Here is a 17,561-nt window from a genome sequence, read left to right as displayed (position 1 = left end):
GAATGACTGACCCCCTGTCCTTTCCCAAGGAGGGGCAAGTTTGGCCAGGGAGGTGGGGAGAGGGAGCAAGAGAAGGTGGTGAGGACGTGGAAGACAAACTTCATGAATGGCACAGCTTTGCCCTTATCTGGGCTGCTGGAGGTGTCCCCTCCGAACCCCACCGAATGCCTGGCTGGGGCTTGGACAGTTGTGGCGGGGGGGTTGGCTACCCATTTTGCCACTTCTTTCTCCTCCTGTGAACAGGGCTCTGAGTTCCAGAGAGTGACTGAAAGCAGCCCTTGGAACAGCCCAAGCAGTTAAGGTGCCCTTTGTTTTCCAAAATAGCCAGGCAAGTAGGGGCTGCACAGGTCCCACACTTGGTGAACTAGCTTCAGGAACAGAGGGGGACATGGTGCAGTCATGGATATTCATTGATTGAATCGATCATAATTATGCATTAAGGCCTCAGTCATCCATATTCATTGGTTTCCAATGATGACAAGACCCTGGACCTTGCAGCTCTCTCTTTTTGCGACCTCCTGGATTGGTGAGAACATCCATGAATGGAAGAGGGTGGCACATCCCTGGGGACAATGGAGACCGTGTCAGGGTCTCTCCCAGACCTTGCCTGATGCGTCTCTTCGCTTGTATCCTTTCTGGTTATAATCAATGGGTAATGTAAGTGTAGATAATAGTTTCCATGAATTTTGTGAGCTGGTACCAAGAATTAACCAACCCACAAGGGACAAGGGTTCTGACTTAGCTCAGCGTGGCTAATTCAGAGGATGGCTTTGGAGGCAGTCATAAGGACAGAGTCCTAACTCATGAGGAACCAACTTTGGGTGGTTGAATGACAGAGAAAGGCTACACGGACAGTCAATGAAGGAGGACGGAGTCTTTCTAGCTTGTGACCTAAGCTCAGGGGAGTAAGGGAGAGAGAGGGGCTGGCTGGTCTGAAGTGCAGGGAGTTGTACAGACTCCTGAGCCTACGGCTAGTACCTGGTGATCTGGAACTCTGGGTGGTTAGGGTAAGAGAGGAAGTGCCACAGAAGAAGTAGCTGGTGATGAGGAATGGAGATGTGGGAAGGTGAAGTCTGTGTCCACTTCCAGGTGGGAATTCATGCTGATCCTTGCCATGCAGTTAGTGGTAACGGTGGGGTTTGCCCCCCTTGCCCCTTTAGTAGTGAAGTTAGCAACAGCATCACATTGACAGACACAAGACCCCAGCTGGGACCCTCTCCCAGGGTTTGTCCAAGCTGGTCACAGTTTCACCCCTACTTGTCTCCCTCTTACCACCAAACCAAACCTGCGGCCGTCAAGTCGATTCTGACTCATGGTGACCCCATGTGTTACAGAGTAGAACTGCCCCATAGGGTTTTCTTGGCTGTAATATTTGTGGAAACAGATAGCCAGGCCTCTCTTCGTCAGTGACACTGGGTAGGTTGGAACGGCCAACCTTCTGGTTAGTGCGTGAGCGCAAACCATTTGTGCAGCACGAGAGTCTCAATTTTCAGATGAAGACACTGAAGTCTTCCTAGGGATCTCACAGACCATTCTTTTGAACATCTGCTCTGTGCCTGGAGTCCCTGGGTGGCACAAATGGTTTAATGCTCTGCCTACTAACTGAAAGGTTGGAGGTTCAAATCCACCCAGAGGAGCCTTGGAAAAAAAGGTGTGGAGATCTACTTCTGAAAGATCACAGCTATTGAGAACCCTGTGGAGCACAGTTCTGCTCTGACACACATGGGGTCGCCATGAGTTGGGATCAACTGGACAGCACCGGGTTTTATCGTGTGTCTGAGCATGCGGGTGCAACATGTCAGTATTATCTCATTTAATCCTCACAGAAACCCATAAGGAACATACCATTAAGTAACTTATGCAAGGTCACGCAGCTAGTGAGCGGCAGGGCCAGGATCTAAAACCAGGTTTGTCTGTCTCCAGATCTGCTCTTTAGCACTTTGCATGCTTGCTTCCTCTGAGCTGGGTGGAGAAAGGGGACCACCTTGTGCTTTAGGAGCCCCCAAAACTGGGAGATTAATTCTGCCAGCAAGGGATGGGGAGGAAGAGCCAGAGACTTTGCATCTGCTGTTTGCTTTATCCAAACAGCCTTCACCTAGAAACTGCCTTGCCCACTCGCACACTTCACTCAGGTCTCAGCTCAAAGGGCACTTTACCACAAAGGTCTTCATTCCAGGACCCCTGAGTCTAAAGTAGAACAATTCTCTCATCCCACCTCTTCCCCTCACCCCAGCACTAACTTATCTGATGTGTGTATTTATTTGTTTGTCTCCCCCACAAGAACGTAAGATTTCTATCTGTCTTATTCGCTGCTGTAACCCAAGGGCCTAGCACAGTGCCTGGCACACAGCAGTTGCTCAGTTAAAATCTGTTGACTGAAGGCATGAATGACTGAGTGCTTTTTTCCCCGAAATGTGAAAGAAAATGGAACATCTGTTACCTGCTAGGCTTGGAGAAGAGGGTGCGCATTTTTAAAAATTTATTATTTTTGTTGTTGAGAATATACACAGCAGAACCTACACCAATTCAACAATTTCTCCATGAACAATTCAGTGGACCCACGCACAAGTTCATCGGTAGCTGTTGTCAGCCCATTTCACAGATGGGGAACTGAGGCTCCCTCCAGCGTCAGGAGCTGATGGTAAGTGGCAGATTAAGCAATTCACTCAAAGTTGGGCAGCTGGCGGCTGGCAGAGGGGGCACTTGACCCCACAGCGGTCTGGCTCCAAGCCCAGTACTCTTTCTAAGAGCGGGGGGGTGGGGAGGACCAGAACTGGGAAGGGGTACCGCTGGCCGCCTGGACCCGGTGCAGCACACTCTCCTTGCCGGCGCAGGCAGGCCTCCGGCTCCGCAGCCGTCCCGCTGGCCACCCCCGCGGCCAAGCGGGTCAGAGTCCTCCTCCCACCGCGCGGCCCCGGCGCCGCCCGCCCGGCCTCCGCCCCCGGGGCCCGAGCGCCGACTGCGCGCTGCCAAGGGCTCCTTCCCTCCCCAGCAGTCCTTCCAGTGCTAATCACAGGCGAAACGCGGGGCGACAGGCTGATGGTGACCCCCAGGCTCCCCGGCCCGCCCGCCCGGGGCCCCCAGACTCGCGGCGCCCACAGGCCCCGCGGGCCAGTGGGAACCGGCAATTTCCCGGCCTCCGCCCCGCAGCCCCGCCGCCCGCTCTGTACTTAGCCTGATGACGGGTTCCCGCCGCCCTAATGGCGGGGCGGGCGAAGCCGGCCCAGCCGGTCCCGTGCTCGGCTCTCAGGCGGCCGCCGAGCCTGTGTCATCCACCAGGAATTTCTGTTTTCCCCTCCGCGGGGCTGGAAGAAAAAACAATAATTAGGTCACTGGGCAGGCGGCAGAGAGGGTGTGGGACAGGCCAGTGGCGCCCTGCTGGGCAGGGAAAGGGCTGCAAGGAACGACGGGAAGGGAGGCCCCCACAGCGCTCTCCCCCCACCCCCAACGATGTCAGCCGACGGGAGCAAAGGCATCCCTAGCCATTTCCACCGTTCACTCGCCCTCCATTCATTCCACAAGCACTATTTCTGCGCTAGGTGCTGGGGACCCAGCGGTGACTAAAAGACAACTAAGGGCCTAGTTTAAAAAAAAAGCAACCAGGCAAAAACCACATAGTGGGAGGATGCTTCTGGGCAGGGGAGTTTCAGGAGTCCCTGCGTGATGCAAATAAATGGTTAACGCACTCTGGCTACTTAGGGCAAGTTTGGAGGTTCAAGTCCACCCAGAGGCACCTCAGAAGAAAGCCTGGTGTTCTACTTCTGAAAAATCAGCCATTGAAAACCGTATGGAGCACAGAGTTGACTAAGGCAGCTGGAACTGGAATAGATGCCCAGAGAAGGAGTGAGAGTGGGGATAGTTAGGGAAGGCTTCCTGGAGGAAGTGGCACCTGCACTTCCAGAGACCCGAAAGAGGAAAGGGAATTAGCCAGGCCAAGTAGAGGAAGAAGCAGGAAGGGTGCTCCAGGCAAAGAATAGCATGTGCAAAGGCTTGGAGGTAAGAGGACATGGCCCCCGACAAGGACTGAAATTACAGCAGAGAAGCATCACGTGCACTTTTAATGCTGAGTGTGACTACTCTGATTAAAGACACACATTTTTGGTCCCACAGGGCCCCTAAACACAAGCCAGATACTTTATCTGGTACTCAACTAAAGATAGTCACATGTTCCATGCTGGAGGAAAACTGTGTTGGACTTAGTGAGAGGCACTGGGTCTGGGAACTGTTGTTGTTAGTTGCCCCTGAGTCGATTCCAACTCACGGCGACCCCATGTGTGCAGACTAGAACTGCCCCATAGGGTTTTCAAGGCTGTGACCTTTCGGAAGCCAATCGCCAGGCCTGTGTTCCGTGGCTCCTCTGGGTGGGTTCGAACTGCCAACCTTTTGGCTAGTAGTGGAGTGCTTAACTATATGCGCCACCCAGGGACTCCTGGGTATTGTTTCTGTGGGTAATTTAAAGGGTTTTCAAGGGTCATTTGGACTTAACACATTTCTCACCTTTCACTTTGACCTTAGGACAACTCCTGGGAGGATAGAATGTCAGGGCACCTCCATCAAACTTCACTGTTCAAATGAGGAGCAGTGGACAGTGGCGTGGGCAGAGGTTGGAGCATAAGGGGCTTACAGGTCTCGGCAAGGAGTTTAGACCTTATCTTGAATGAAATAGGGAACCACTAAATGTTTTAAGGAGCTCTGGTGGCACAGTGGTTAAGAGCTACGGCTGCTAACCAAAAAGGTAGGCAGTTCAAATCCACTAGCTGCTCCTTGGAAACCCTATGAGGCAGTTCTACTCTGTCCTATAGGGTCACTGAGTCAGAGTCAACTTGACAGCAATAGCAAATGGTTTAAATCAGGGTGGTACGTGACATGATCAGATTTCTGAAAACTAATAACTAAAAATGGCCACCACTTTTTAGCTCCTATTATGTGTCAGGCAAGGAGCCCTCCTGGTGCAGTGATTAAGTGCTATGGCTGCTAACTGAAAAGTTGGCGGTTCAAACCCACCAGCCGCTCCGCAGGAGAAGATGTGGCAGTCTGCTTCCGTAAAGATTACAGCCTTGGAAACCCTGTGGGGCAGTTCTACTCTGTCCTATATGGTTGTTATGAGTCAGAATCGACTCAACAGCAACGAGTTTTGGTTTATGTGCCAGGCACGGGGCTAAGTGTTTTACATGAAACATCTTTCTAAGCTTTATGGTAATCCTGTGAGAGTGTTGCTAGTCCCGTTTTATAGAAAACAGGCCCAGGAGGTCATTTGCTCCAGGTCACCCGCTAATAAGGGGTAGAGGCAGACCACCAATGTGCCAGGCCCTGTTCTGGGTAGCTCTGTTCCTACCCTCAAGGAGCCTGTTGTCTGCCGGGGGAGAGCTGTGGGTGATGTAATAGTCAGCTGCTTGTAAGATGTTGTTGTTGTTAGCTGTTGCCAAGTCATCCCTCAGCTCATGGTGACCCTTTGCACAACAGAACAAAACACCGCCTGGTCCTGCACCATCCCATTATCAGTTGCAGATCGGACTGTTGTGATCTATAGGGTTTTCACCGGCTGATTTTTGGAAGTAAATCACCAGACCTTTCTTCCTAGTCTGCCTTAGTCTAGAAGATCTACCGAAACCTGTTCAGCATCACAGCAACATACAAGCCTCCATTGACAGATGGGTAGTGGCTGCACATGAGGTGCATTGGTGCGGGGAATCAAACCCTGGTCTCCCACAAGGAAGGTGAGAATTCTACCACTGAACCGCCACTGCCCCCCACCTTGTAACATTTGTTGCTGTTGTCGTCACTGAGTTGACGCCAACTCATGGAGCCCTTGTGTATAACAGAATGAAATGTTTGCCCAGTCCTGTGCCATCTTCATGATCTTTGATATGTTTGAGTCCACTGTGTCAATCCATCTCACTAAGGGTTTTCCTTATTTTCACTGACCCTCTACTTTTTTTTACCAAACATGATGTCCTTTCCTACAACAGAGAGCCATATTAAAGTGGAGTTTACTTCTCTCTCCTATGACAATCCAGAAGCTGATTGTCCAGGACTGGAATGATGAGCCTACTCCACATGGTTGTCTGACACCCAGCCTCCTTCCATCTTGCTGTTCTGCCCTCTTGGGATGTCCAGTTTGGCTCCCCTCCATATCCACATTCCAGGCAGAGGGAAGGGGAGGAACGGGGCCAGGTCCTCTCTCTTAGGGAACATCACTTCTGCTCATACCCTATTGGCACAACTTAGTCACATGATCACACTTAGGTGCAAGGGGAGCTGGGAAATGTAGTCTTTAACTAGGCAGCACATGTGCAACACTGTAGAACAGGGACTGGCAAACTTTTTTCTGTAAAAAAACAAAGGTCTTTAATAAGGATCAGATAGTAAATATTTTAGGCTTTGCAGACCATACAGTCTCTGGAGTACTGCTTACTCTGCCACCATACGGTGAAAGCAGCCACAGACAATAAACAATTGAGCATGTCTGTGTTCCAATAAAACTTTATTTATGGACACTGAAATTTGAATTTCGTATGATTTCCACGAGTCAAGAAGTATGCAGTATTCTTCTTTTGATTTTTTTTCAACTGTTTAAAAATGCGATAATCATGCTTAGCTCACAATCAGTACAAAAAAAGGCAACAGGCCCGACTGGGTCTATGGGCTCTAATTTGCTGGTCTGCTAGAGAAGAAGGGAAGAAGGAAGGTTAGGAGACCGCCAGCAGCTTCTGCTACAGTAGTTAGTATAAGACAGGCCACATGGGATCCCGGCACCCCAGAAGTTAAAGCCCTGGGCTGTGGGGGCTCGGCAAAAGAATGAGGCTCCCTGGAGGATGGACAAGACTTCAACAGGCAGAGAAGGTGGAGGAAGACAAGCTGGGTTGAGGGCACAGTGATGAGCAAAGACAGGGAGGCCAGAGAGTGTGTGCAAAGTCTAGGCGCATGGAAGTCTGGTATAGCCGAGCCATCCAGTAGTTAGAGGGTGGGGAGGGAGCCAACAGCCGAATGATGGTGGACCTTACCCAAGTCTACCTGGCTGCAGACTTTTCATTCTGGAGGGAGTGGTGGTTCAGTGGTAGATACCCAGGTTCGATTCCCAGCCCATGCACCTCATGTGCAGCCACCACTCATCTGTCAGTGGAGGCTTGTGTGTTGCTATGATGCTGAACAGGTTTCAGCAGAGCTTCTAGAGTAAGACAAAGTAGGAAGAAAGGCCTGGTCTTGGATCACAACGGTCCAAATCCATTGTGCCTGGGGTCACCATGAGTTGGGGGCCAACTTGACAGCTGCTGTAAACAACAATAGTAATGGGGAGGTGGGGGGTGATCAGAGCTGTTCTCATGAAATTAATTTTTATTCATTCTGTATGGCTCCCTTTCTCCAAGAAGCTGGTTCTGATCTCCTTAGTCAAAACCTCTCATCCTATCCTGAGTCCTTTGCGTTTGCTGGAGCAGAGAGCCCCACGGGCCTTAGATTGAGTGGCCTCTCCTCCACTGTCTATGTGCCAGGCCTTAAGCTCTTGGAGGGAAGGAGAGGCAGGGCTCCCTCCTTCACTGTGAGCAGCATGATGTCCTGAAGGAGGAAGCAGCATGTGTGCCAACATGTAAGATATATCCCATGCCCCCAAAACATACACACTCTATATCTATACCTATATCATCTGTATCTGTATCTGCATCCGTGTTTGTATCCACATCCACATCTGTATCTATATCTATACAGATAGATCCACAATTACCCAGTATCCAAAGCATCAGCTTTAAGGATAGAAGCTTTAATACCAAAAAGGTAAAATACAGTGATAAATAAAACACGCCCCTAGTGGCAGAACATGAAACAGAAGACATCACAGCAGAGAGAATCATTCCACTTCCTACTGACATCCTGTTGGTGGTTTTCTTAACAAAAATATTCCCATATATAATACTTGATTTATCTGAACAAAATAATGTTTTCACCTAGAAAAGTACTTTGAAATCACTTTCAGTATAGTTAGGATAAAAAATAATTTAAAAATTATTGTAAAATTGGGGAGTGTCACATACATCTGAGGATCCTATAGGTCAGCTAATATGTGAGGTGCTTGGTAAATGGTTGATGAAGTGAATTGAAGCAACACATGTTAAATTCCAAGTGAGCAAGCAGTTACAGATTCTGAAACGAGAGCACTCCCTGGGAGCTGGAGGTGGTCCAGGAGGGCTTCACAGAGGAGGTGGGTTAAGTTGGGTCTTTATAGAGGACACTTTGGTATTGTTTGCCTAGCACTTTCCTTCCCCGTGGGCATTGCCCTTCCTCAGTTCCAACCTCCTGGTTCCCATGTATAGGCATTCCATGTCCATTGTGTGCCAGGCACTGCACTAGGCACTCAGTAGACACAAAGATGAATAAGATAGACTGTGCCCTGCACGGAAACCTTGGTGGCATAGTGGTTAAGAGCTATGGCTGCTATCCAAAAGGTCGTCAGTTCGAGTCCACCAGGTGCTCCTTGAAAACCGTATGGGGCAGTTCTACTCTGTCCTACAGAGTCGCTATGAGTTGGAATCGACTCGATGGCAACGGGTTTAATGGGTGCCCTCCACGGTTCCTCAACCACACCACACTCCCTCAAAAAAGTTGGCAGCTAGAAAGGCACTTAGGAGCTGAGAGTCTTGTTTGTACTGTGCAAACTGCCCTTGGCTGGTGCTTTGAGGACCCATGGGGGGAGTATTTGGGAGATATGTGGCCTAAGGCAAAGTTTCCACGGCAGCTGCCATTTTTTATATGACCCTGACCACTACCCACACTCCAGCAGATGACTGGTTCAGGAGTGGGCACGTGGCCCAAGCCTGAGCACTTAGAGTCCTTCCCTGGGATTCTGCAAACTGGAGCTGGAAAAGTACACCAGTCTCTCTGGTGATAGCAGTCGTGGGATGGAAAACGAGGGAGCACTCAGCAGCATTGTTTCGTGCCAGGAAAAGGGAGTCTATATATGGTAAGAGAGAATGAAGTGGCCAAGGGTAGCAGCAGAGGTGATAGGCAGAGAGAAAGTACTTCAGTTGGAGTGGGGAGTGGAGGCTCTGGCTCCAGTTGTTCTCTAGGCTGGAATCCCTGAGTGGTGCAAATAAATGGTTGATGTGCTCGGCTGCTAACCATAAAGGTTGGAGGTTCAAGTCCACCCAGCTGCACCTCAGAAGAAAGACCTGGCAATCTACTTCTGAAAAATCAGCCATTGAAAATCCTATGGAGCACAGTTCTACTCTGACACACACAGGGCCACCAAGAGTCGGAATCGACTTGACAGTAACTGGATTTGGTTCTCTAGGCCCAGCTGCACCTCCACTCTTCCTATGGGAAGTTTGTTCAAACTTTCCTTCAATTTTATGAGAGACCTCGGCTTCCTTTTGACTAAGTGAGTTTGAGTAGCTATGGCAGACATGTGCCCTGCTCAGGCCTCCCTGAGGCGTTTGGAGGTGGAATGTTTAATTGATCACCCCCCACTTACAGTTTAAAGATCTGCATTAGCTTTTTTAAAAAATTTCTATTGTAGGGGGAAAGGAATATATATATATAATAAAATTTGCCATTTTAACCATGTTTAAGGTACAATTCGATGACATTAATTACATTCGCAATGTTGTAACAACCATCACCAATATCTATTTCCAAAGCTTTTTCATCACCCCAAACAGAAACTCAGTACCCATTAAACAATAGCTCTCTCTCCCCTCTCGCCCCAGCCCCAGGTAACCTCTGATCAACTTTGGTCTCTATGCATTTGCCTATTCTAGATATTGCATATAAGTAGGGTCATACAATATTTGTCCTTTTGTGCCTGACTTATTTCATTTAGTATAATGTTTTCACGGTTCGTCCATGTTGTAGCGTGTATCAGAACTTCATTTCTCTTTATAACTGGATAATATTCCACTGTACATATAAACCACATTTTGTTTATCCATTCATCTGTTGATGGACATTTGAGTTGTATCCACCTTTTGGCCATTGTGAATAATGCTTCAGTGAACCCTGGTGTATAAGTATCTGTTTGAGTCCCTGCTTTCAAGTATACACCCAGGTATATACTCAGGAGTGGAATTGTTGGCTTATATGGTAATTCTATGCTTAACTTTTTGAGGAACCACCAAACTATTTTCCACAGCGGATGCACCATTTTACATTCCCACCAGCAAATGCATGAGGGTTCCAATTTCTCCACATCCTTGCCAACAGTTATTTTCCCTTCTTTTTTTTTTTAAAATAATAGCCATCCTAGTGGGTGTGAAGCGGTACTTCATAATGGTTTTGATTTGCATTTCCCTAATGGCGAATGAGGAAGCCCTGGTGGCACAATGGTTAAGCACTTGGCTGCTAACTGAAAGGTCGGCTCTTTGAACCCACCAGCTGCTCCATGGGAGAAAAGACCTGGCAATCTGCTCCTGTAAAGATTACAGTCTAAAACATGTCATGGCGCAGTTCTAGTCTGTCCTATAGGATAGCTATGAGTTGAAATCAACTTGACGGCACACAAGAACAATGGCTAAAGACACTAAGCATCTTTTCATATCTTCTTTGGAGGAGATATGTCTATTCAAATCCTTTGCCCGTTTTTGATTGGGTTGTGTTTTTGTTGCTGAGTTGTAGGAGTTCTTTATATATCCTGGATATTAAACCCTTATCAGATCTGTTGCTGTTGTTAGGTGCCGTTGAGTCGGTTCCGACATTCTGGCAGGGTCTGGCAGGAAAGGAAGGGAGAAGGTGAAGACGAAGAGACTGACAGTGGAGTGAACTGAGTCTAAGCCATAGCTCCTTCCTCTGTTTCATATCTTTGCTTTTAAAAATTTAAATCCCTCATATCGTCTTTGATTTATTTGACTTTATTTTCTTGTCCTGGCTGGGAGTCCCAGCTCCTCCATCTTGGATGTCTGAGGACAATCAGGCTGTGTCCTCTGGCCTGAGGCTGAGGGGCCTCAGGACCAGCTAGCTATGAACAACAGGACCTGCAAGCCTCCTCTCTTGACCCCAAGACCCTGGCTCAGGGGCTCAGGCCCCAAAGAACAGAGCTTAGATGGTAAATGCGCCCTCCCTAGGGCACTTAGGAAGCCCTGAGCCCCAAGGAAACCAAGCAGGAGATCTCAGCATTACTAATGTCTGCCTTCTTGGAGCCCCATTCCACAGGATTGTGTCCGGGCAGGACCTGGGGGGGATGGGAAGAGGCAGTCTGATGTGCGGTCAAGATCCTGAGCCCGGAGCTCAGGGCTCTGGGTTCCAACCACGGCTTTGCAGCTAACACTCTGTTTGACTTTGGACAGGTCACTCTCCCCTCTGGGCCTCAGTTTCCTCATCTGGCCAAAGGGGTCAGAATATCTGCCTGACTTTAAAGCCTAAGGAGAATGAAACAGGTGGCAGCGCCTTGCCAAGTCTGAGTTAGATATCCCTCGTCTTCCAAAGGTTGAGGTTAAAGAGCCTGGATGTGAGTTTCATTCCAGCTTCACTGCTCTCTAGCTATGTGATCTGGGGCAAGTCCCCAGGACCTCCTGAGTCTCGCTTTCCATGTCTGTGAAATGGGCTGACCTCCCAGGGTGACAGGGGAAAGAATGAAGAAAAAGGGCCCAGGAGCACTGTAGGCACTTGAGCGAGAGGTTGTCTGTCGCTGCATAACAAAATTATCCCAAAAACTGGCAGCTTAAAACGACAGACATGTATTATCTCAGTTTCTGTGGGTGGAGAATGGACACAGTCTAGCGGGGCCCTCTGCCTCGCCGTCTCTCACAGGCTGCCATTGAGCTGTCGGCCAGGACTGCAGCCATCTGATTGACTGGGGATGGATCTGCTTCCACGCTCACACACGTAGCTGTTGGCAGGATTCAGTTCTTTGAAGTTGCTGGGCAGAGGCCTTGGTTCCTCTGGGCTCCTTCAGGTCCTCGCCACAAGCGCCTCTCCAGCAGGCACCTCACAACATGGCAACACGGAAACCACATTTTTTTTTTGTGGCCTAATCTCAGAAGTGACATCCCATCACTTTTGCTGTCTTCCATTTGTCTTCCACTAGGCCCCAGCCACACTCTAGGGCGAGCGCGTCACAAAGCGCATTTTAACACCAGGAGGCGGGGATCATTGGAGCCATCTTAGAAGCTACCACCACACGTGCCAAGCCTTGTTCTCAGAAGAGCCCTAAGGACAGGCTGAAATGGAGAGAGACCCTGCGGAGACACAGAGACACGTGTTGCCTGGCGGTGCTGTGTCTCAGACAGCCCCCAGTGCCTGCCCACCTGAGGAGACACAGAGAAACGTGTTGCCTGTCTCAGACAGCCCCCAGTGCCTGCCCACCCTGATCTTTATCTCCAAGGCCTGTTTGATGGCAAAGGGATTTGCAGCCTTCAGGAGCTGCATTCCAGGGCTGGGTACTTAACATTCCAGAGCAGCTCTCTGCTAATTATTGCCTGCCTGTCCCAGGCCTGGACCACCCGGCAGAGCCCTGAGCTTCATGGCCACGTCTCCCATGGCTTTGTTCTCATGTCACACTGAGACAGTCGCGTCACTAGGGGGAGCGTGGGTGGTGTTGACCGCACCCCCTGACACTATCAGAAGGGGTGACACCAAAATGGCCCCAGGGTCTGCGGCGGGCGGTGGCAGGTGGGCCAGAGCTGCTGAGGGAGGGGCCTCCAAGGCAGTGACATCACTACGGTTGGTGTCACCAGTCACCCTTCACCCATCAGTCAGGATGTGGGCGGCCGCCATTGGCGGAGAGGAGGGTCTCTGCGTTGGCCAATGGGAGACGGGAAGAGCTGCAGGGAGCCCGCTAGGGGCGGGGCCAGGGGGCGGGGCCACGTGGCTTGGCGCTGGGCCCTGTGTGGGGCGGGGCCAGGCCGCTCCGCCCACCAGAGGGGGATTTGCTGGCCGGCTCTGCCCATCCCAGGCGGTGGCGGGCAGGGGAGGGGAGGAAGGGAGGGCGAAGGGGGGGAAGCGGAGGGAGGGAGGACGTGATGCCATGAGTTACTGCACTGAGTAGCAGCAACCCTAGTGACGCCATTGCATTGAGAGGCCCGTAGACTGACGGACTTAACTAGGGTCACACAGCAGTGAGTCAGTGGCAAAGTTGGGCCTGCAGCCCAGGTCCTTTTACCAGTAGCCAGGGGCAGCGGGCAAAAGTGGCCAGAGCCTTGGGGCTGGGCCTCCTGGGGCGAGGGGGACTAAAGCAACCGCAGGCAAACAGCTGCTTCTCTGAGCCTCCATATTCTCACGTATAAGAAGAGGAAGTTTTCCAAGATCCAATAACATGTGTTCTACTATATGTATGTTCCAGTCCCTTCTCGTGGAAAGAGGTCCCAGGAGGCACAACGTTCTCATCGTTTCTCCAGTCGGAAGCTCTCAGAGGCGGTGAAAGAGGGGTGTAGGCTTGGGGCAGGGAGCCCTTTATCCCAACACCAGGAGTGAAACAACCAAAGGTCTTTGGTAGCAGGGAGGCCTTGGGGCTGAGGAAGGCCAGTGGAGCCAGAATTCCCTGGGCCTCTTCCTGACTTCTTGGGCTCCGGAAACACCCATGTGGTCCTTAATTCAGCTGCCTCCGTGGCCTGGTTCTTTCGGGACTTTTTTGTAACCTCTGCTGCTGTGCCCTGGAGTCGCTGCATGATGCAAAGTTAATGGACTCAGCTGCTAACTGAAAGTTTGAAGGTTCAAATCCACCCAGAGGTGCCTTGGAAGAAAGGCCTGGCTACCTACTTCCAAAAAATCAGGCATTGAGAACTCTGTGGAACACAGTTCTACTCTGACACGCATGGGGTTCCCATGAGTCAGAACTGACTGTATGGCAACTGTTTGTTTTCTTGCTGTGGCCCAGGGCCTGAATCAGGTGCTGCCCCTTCTGAGTGTGAAGGAGCCTCCAAAGCAAGAGGGAACAGCAGGCTCAGAGAGGAGAGATGATTTGCTCCAGGCCACACAGTGAGGCTGACCCAGATCTATCTGTTCCCTGGGCCAGACCCTATGCAATGCTCTGTGAGGAATCAGACCTGGTCCCTGTCCTTGAAGAGAAGTCTAAGGTCTTGGGGAAGCCAGCAGAGCCATTTGGTGTGGGGTCACTTCCACCAGGGACCTCCAGTTTGGAATTTGCTGTAACTTTCCAGTGAGGTTATTCAGACCATCACAAAGCTACATTTAGGATTGGACCACAGGGAAAACACACAGCACGGAACTCATGCCCACCACAGGACCACATCGCCCAGTTGCATTGTGAACTCATACGTCTGCAAACCCTGTGATCACCTCATGAATAGCGCGGTGATTTTCTGTTACATTTTGGGGGATGAAGAACATTAATTTATCCAAGGCAAACATGTAAGATATATAGAGAGATCAGGAAAAAATATTACTATAGAAGGACAATATAGGGACAATTGGCCAAGTTAAACTGGCCCGCAGCCTGTTTTCAGAAGATAAGTTTTATTGGGACACAGCCATGCTCGTTCAGTGACGCCTGGTGTCTGGCTGCTCTCACCGCACCACCACAGAGTTGCGGTCGGCACCCTGTGGCCCACAGAGCCAAAAATGTTTACTACCTGGCCCTTTACCTGACCCCTGGACTAGGTAATAGTATTGAATCATTGTTAAATTTCCTGATTTTGATAACTGCACAGTTGTTACATAGCGAATGTCCTCATTTTCAGGAAAGGCACTCTGAAGCATTTAGAGGTAAAGAGGCACGACATGGTCCACTCACTCTCCAATTGTGCGTTAAAAAAAGTTTGAAACTCTTTCAAAATGAAAATTTAAAAAATATATAAATAGATATTTTGTCTATTGTTTTGGCATTTCTTCATTTTTTTTAAATACAGAGAGTCTCAAGAGAAGATAAAAGTTGCCTGAGGCCTCTCTTGACCTCTGAGAGGCCCTGCCTCAGGGGGTCAAGGTCAAGCTGGGGAGAGGGCCTCTCTTACCACAGATACACACACACTCCCACCCATACTCCCACACTAACAGACACTCAAGCACCCTACTACTGTACACTGACAGACACACTCACATATACCACACACACACACTCATCCACCCCACACCCACACGCACTCACGCTCATTCACACATCCCACATAGACACACCACACACACTCACACATCCCACACTCACACACACCATACACACACACCCCACACTCTCCTTCACACATCCCACAGGAACAGACACACCACACACTCACTCGTGCACTTACATACTCTCACACACCCCACTCACATACATCCACACACCATACACACTCACACATCTCACACTCACATACACACCATACACATTCACACACAGATGCTCACACACCCCACATTCACATCCACACACATCATACACTCACACACCATACACACTCATACATGCACTTACATACACTCACACAAACACACACACTTGCACACCCACACTCACACACACATTTATATACACTCACACAGGCATGTCACCATCCACAGACAGATGGACAGTGCCCCCCGCAGAGGAGAGGACCCAAGGCTGCGAAACTCTATGGCATAGGGCGGGCTCTGACCCTGGGTCAGGGGAACAAAGGAGACGGACGAGATGTGCTGGGCCTTGAAAGCTGAAGCAGGACTGAGCAAGTGAAAAATGGAGGCAGGGCATTCAGGTGAAGGTACAACCCTTGACAAGGCATGGAAGTGGGTGGCACGAGGAGCCCCAACAGATGGGCAGTTGCATGTGGGAGGTGCCTGGGGCGTGAGGATTCTGGGAGGCTGCCACATGGGCTGGTTGCCAGATGAGGGTCCTCCAGTGAGTGCCACAGGCAGGCAGCCCAGGCTTCTACTCTACCCAAAGCAACAGACGCTTGCTTCTCCCCTCATTCCTCAGCGCCCAACTCCTGGGGTTCCTCAGGGTTAAATAGGCTCTCATACACATAGCACAATGTTCAATGAACTAGAACACTATACAGCTGTCAAAAGAACGGCGTGTGTCTTTGTTATCTAGCGCTGCTATAACAGAAATACCACAGGTGAATGGCTTTAACAAATAGAAATTTATTCTCTCACAGTCCAGGAGGCTAGAAGTCCAAATTCAGAGTGCCAGCTCTAGGGGAAGCCTTTCTATCTCCGTTGGCTCTGGGGGAAGGTCCTTGTCATCAATCTTCCCTTGGTTTGGGAGCTTCTCAGATGCCTTCCACTCCAGGCTCTTCTTTCTTGGTGGTAGGAGGTCCCTCCGTTCTCTGCTCGCTTTTTCTTTTATATCTCAAAAGAGATTGACTCAAGATACAACCCAATCCTGTAAACTGTGTCCTGCCTCGTTAACATAACTGCCTCTAATCCTGCCTCTTTAGCATCATAGAGGTTACGATTTACAATACATAGTATAATTACATCAGATCACAAAATGCAGGACAACCACACAGTGCTGGGAATCACGGCCTAGCCAAGTTGACACACATTTTGGGAGGACACAATTCAATCCATAACAACATGAACTGGTATAGAAAATAATCCAAGGTATAATAATAAGTGAAAAGAGCAAGGTGCACCACAGTGGGTGCAGTAAATTACTATTTATGCAAGAAGAAAGCATGTATGCTTATACTAGCAAAGGTTGGCTCAGCAGAGGGAACTGGGTGGCTGCGGGAAGGGGGAGAGAGTGAAGGATTTTGAATTTGTGGAGTCAGAATCAAATCCCCGGCACACAACAACAACAATCTTAACAGGAGCAGATTGCCAGGTCTTTTCTCACATGGAGCTGCTGGGTAGGTTCAAACCACCAACCTTTTGGTTAGCAGCCAAGTGCTTAACTATTGCTTCACCAGGGCTCCTGTACCATTACTACCAAACCAAACCAAACCCCTTGCTGTCAAGTTGATTTCAACTCATAGCTACCCTATAGGACAGAACAGAACTGCCCCATAGGGTTTCCAAGGATGAAATCTTTACAGAAGCAGACTGCCACATCTTTCTCCCACAGAGCGGCTGGAGGGTTTGAACTGCTGACCCTTTAGCTAGCAGCGAAGTGCTTAACCACTATGACACCAGGGCTCCTTGCCATTACTAATGACATGAAATTTAACCACCAGGTGGGGTCCACCAGGTTTCTCCATTGTAGTGGGTTAGACTTTTTTTTTTTTTTCCCAATTGTACTTCAGGTGAAGGTTTACAGAACAAATTGTTTCTCATTAAACAGTAGCACACATATTGTTTTATGACATTGGTTAACAACTCCACGACTTGTCAACCCTCTCCCTTCTCGACCTTTTTTTTGGTGAAAATATACATAGCCAAAGATACACCATTTCAAAGATTTCTACATGCACAGTTCAGTGACATCGACTACGCTCTTCCAATTGTGCTGCTATTCTCACTTTAGATGAAGGTTTACAGAAAAAAATAATTTCTCATTAAACAGTTAGTACACATGTTGCTCTTTAACAATGGTTAACAACCTCACAACATACCAACGCTGTCCTTACTCAACCTTGGGTTTCCTATCACCAGCTTTCCTGTCCCCTTCTGCCTTCTAGCCCTTGTCCCTGGACTGCTGTGCCTCATTAGTCCTGTTTGGTTTTATGGGGCTGTCCAATCCCTGGCTGAAGGGTGAACCTCAGCAGTGACTTCACCACTGAGCTAAA

The sequence above is a fragment of the Trichechus manatus genome, unplaced genomic scaffold, assembly GCF_000243295.1.
Source record: "Trichechus manatus latirostris isolate Lorelei unplaced genomic scaffold, TriManLat1.0 scaffold00030, whole genome shotgun sequence".
Classification (NCBI taxonomy): Eukaryota; Metazoa; Chordata; class Mammalia; order Sirenia; family Trichechidae; genus Trichechus; species Trichechus manatus.
The sequence above is the reverse complement of the archived record's forward strand: the minus strand, read 5'-3'. Positions refer to the sequence as shown.